Here is a 4,032-nt window from a genome sequence, read left to right on the forward strand (position 1 = left end):
TAAAATTTACCACGTGCATAAGCATGTATCTCTCTTGATCCATCTCTCTGAGAAGCTAATGGTAGGTATCCTTGGAAAAATCATTTATTCTTTCTTAAGCATCAGTTTCCTCAGTTGTATTATGGGGAAAACAATGATTCTCCTGAGGCAAGTTACTTAACCTCTCTATTCTTCAATTTCCTCATTTGTGAGATGAGAGAAACAATTGTATTAGGTCGAAACATAATTTTGCTGATTTTTAACTGTTTCTCACCTATAGAAATGGCAATTTCATATGGTTTAAGCTAATACTTATTGTTGAGAAGACTGAATGAAAGGATAAATTTAAAACAGGCTCAGCTTTAATACGCACCCAGTGTTAGTTGTAATCTCAGTTCATCTTCATAACAGCCCTGTGACAGATAATAAGGTTCCACCTTTGAATATAAATTTATATGAAAAACTTAGACAGTATTTATAGGTTTATAAGGAGGGAAAATGTAGCTTTATTGCCTGCAGTATAACCCTTTGTCTTGTGGTTTCTAAGCTACCAGTGTTTGTATATATTATCAGCCAGCTCTCTGAGCTGCCTTTCCCTCTTTTCCAAGTTTGCCATCTACAAAGTGTTTGGCTGGTTTTGTAGCTGAGATTTTAATAAATACTTGTGTGACTTTACCTTATAAAATGGCTTGAGACCAAAAGAATGTGTACTCCTATGCTCATCAGTTCAGAGAGCAGTATAAAAGCATATCAATATGTCAGAGGAAATCATTTAATAGACTCAGGTACTCCTTGGTTATATACAAATAAAGTAAAATAAAACATATTATATAACATTATAAAGCACAGTGACAAATAAAATGGAAGTTGAGTTATTTATACATTCTGATTATTTTGTGGAAAGTTTTTCATTTTGATTCCTTAAACACCAATTGTAAGCTCCTTGCCAGTGGACATTGTGCCTTTGCAAATAGGTGTATAAGATGTATCCTAAATTGGTACATATTAAAAAGAAGTAATTTATTAAAATTGAGAGTACAGAATACTAAAAATTAGGAAAGCAAAATGCATAAATAAAACAAATATTTTAAAAACTGTTTCATCTATATTTTAAAAAATGCCTTTAAGAATGAACTAGAGTGCTGTAGGTGTAAAAAAAAAATAAGGGATTGTAAACTGACAAGGTCTTTGCAATCTGTGAGGTTAACCAAGGGTTGCTTCGCCTAAAAAAAAAAAAAAAAAGAATGAACTAAAAAAATGACATGCATATTATATGTTATTGTCGACTAAGAATAAATGTACTATATAAAAATGAAAATGTTATTTATATATTCTCAGATTAGCTGAGATTTGCTAGCCTTTCATTGAAAAGATATTGCTCCATGTCTAAATGTCTGCCAGCCCACAGGGAGTTCTTCCTGGTCAGGCATTGTGACGTGCCAAAAGAAGCCAATAAATAACAATAAGGCTTCATGGACTTATTATAATTATGGGAGATCAAGAGACAAAGACCAACATATCAAGCAAAAATAGAAGCTACACTAAAAAATCAGTAATTTCTAAGAACACATTTTGATTGATTCTTTTCTGAATAAACGTATTTATTGTATGCAGCTGACACCATATTACCTCATGCAAATACTCGTAATGGAGATGAAAATAGCAGTATTCCTCACCGCATTGTTGTAAGGATTTACTTATAAAATTTAGCAATTTGCCTAGCACTACGAATAAGCACTCAAGAAACACTAGTTGTACAACTATTGCTAATTATTATTATTATTATCATTATGATATAATAAGATCAGAATTTGAGAGATATATGTGAGGGCATAATTATAATTTTATAGAAAGATACAAACAGAAGGGCTAACATGTCAAGTCTTGTTAAGAAGGAATACAGTTTTCCCAAATGGAAAAGAGGGGAAGAACATTCATGGATTCTCCATGGATTTTACCTGAATTCGACTTGTTTTCAAAAAGTCAGAAGATCCACAATTATTCCACTGAGAAAGTGTTTCTGAATTGACCAAGCCCATACAAACTAATCAATCAACAAGTAATTGAGCACCAAATCTTTGAAATATGCAGATAAAGTGTAATACAGTCTCCCAGCTGGTTTTCCTATATCTACATTCTCTCTTCTTTAGTAGACTTTTCATGAGATTGACACGCTAATCTTCCTAAATGCAATTTTCGTGATTTGTAACTGCCAGAGAATATAAAGTCATTCTCAAATGCCTGCTGTACCAAGCCCAAGTGACTGTCTAGCTTTGAGGATCCTCTACAGTCTTGCAATTCAGTTTTGCACCAGCACCAACATCACCTGGGAACTTTTTAGAAATAGATAATCTCACAACTCAATCCAGACCTGCTATAGTCAGCAGTTTAACAAGATCCCCGGGTATGTAAATTGAAGTTTGAGAAATGTTGCTCTACAGTACCCATTAATCTAAACCAAACAAAATCACTAGCCCATAATATAACCCATGGTCCCATCAAGAAGAATTAAATTCTTTCATTAATATTTTTGCACCCAAAGCAACCCCTTTGCTCATGTTCTTAACTCCACTAGAAATACTTTATTCCTTCCCACCTAGTAAGTCCCATCCATTCTTGCAGGTCCTATGAAAAGTCTCATTTTCTTCCATCAAACTAAGACCATTTCAAGCCACACTAACCGTGCTAATTACTTCTTGCATTTAGGTCCACACCATTTCATTCTTCTTATTTATTATTCATTCATTATTCATTGAACAATCATTTTCTGAATGCTTATAATTGTTTACCAGGCTCTGGTACACTGGCCAGAATGCAAACAAAAATCGACTTTCCCTGCCCTCATTAAGCTCACAATCAGAGCAATAATAGTTCAGTAAAGTTACCTTAAGTTCCACAGGCAAGGAGTGCAAATGTGTAGACGTAGGGACGCAGGACCACACTGCATAAAGCTGCATAATTTGTGCTATTTTTATTGTTAAAACTACTTAAATGAAGAAAGTAATGTTGTTGAAATATATCAAAACTTTTTGTGGCATAAAACAGATTAAACATTTCAACTGACTGAAAAAAGACAACTACAAAAGATATTGTGTTTTAACTGTTTCATGTTATTTCATGATTCTATAAACCATTGTTAGTTTTTTTTATAGACCAGCAATATGTCTTTCTTCATTCATTCAACAAATAGAATTTTAAAATAGCTCTTCTTTGTCCTTTTCTCACTCCTTAAGTTTAGACATGGTAGGCACTAAATAAATACTTGTTGATTGAAGACAGTCTTTGATCTCAAGTTGGGGACGAGGTTTATACACATGGAACAGCCATTGCATAAATGCGGCCCTTTCCTCCTACTGCTATCCGTGACATAAGGAAACGTTCATGAATTCGCAATGACTCTTTAGTTTACTAGTAGTGTCTTTTGGATCAAAAGGTTCCTCCAGGGTGCCATGGAAGTTTCTGTTTCTCTGAAGCTAATGTTTGTGTTCACCAGAGACTGTACTGGAGCACAGCCAAATGGAATTGGCTAGTAAAAGCTTTTGTGGGTGAGCATTTTGGAAATAAGTCTCAAGACCATTTGCCAGCAAAATCTCAGCAGGTGGAATTTTAAACAACATAAGTTAATGTAAAGGTTTGATTTAAAGAAGCCTAGAAGGGCAGGGGGATAAAATACTTAATGAACTATGCAACATCCCATATTCTTTGAGAGTAAAAGTAAAAGTTAACTTTCTCGTTATTGCAAAACCACTCATCAGCTCTTTAGATAAAAACAGATGCTTCTGGTAGACAGCAATTCTTAAAAAGATCTCGTGCTCCAAACAGCACTGGAACACATTAAAGTTAGATATTATGCAAAACCTTTTGTGAGCCCCTTGGTTCCTTCGATGTGATTCCAGTTTCCTTGTGAGATTGGGATCCCAATGGCACAAGGAAACTTCAAAACCAAACAAAGCAAAAAGATTATTTTCAGCTAACATAAACTATAGAAAAATTACAGGATATGGTTTTACACAAAAAGCATGCATTACTTTGACTCAAGAATCATCAATTTAC

Source organism: Pteropus alecto, unplaced genomic scaffold (assembly GCF_000325575.1).
Source record: "Pteropus alecto unplaced genomic scaffold, ASM32557v1 scaffold25, whole genome shotgun sequence".
NCBI lineage: Eukaryota > Metazoa > Chordata > Mammalia > Chiroptera > Pteropodidae > Pteropus > Pteropus alecto.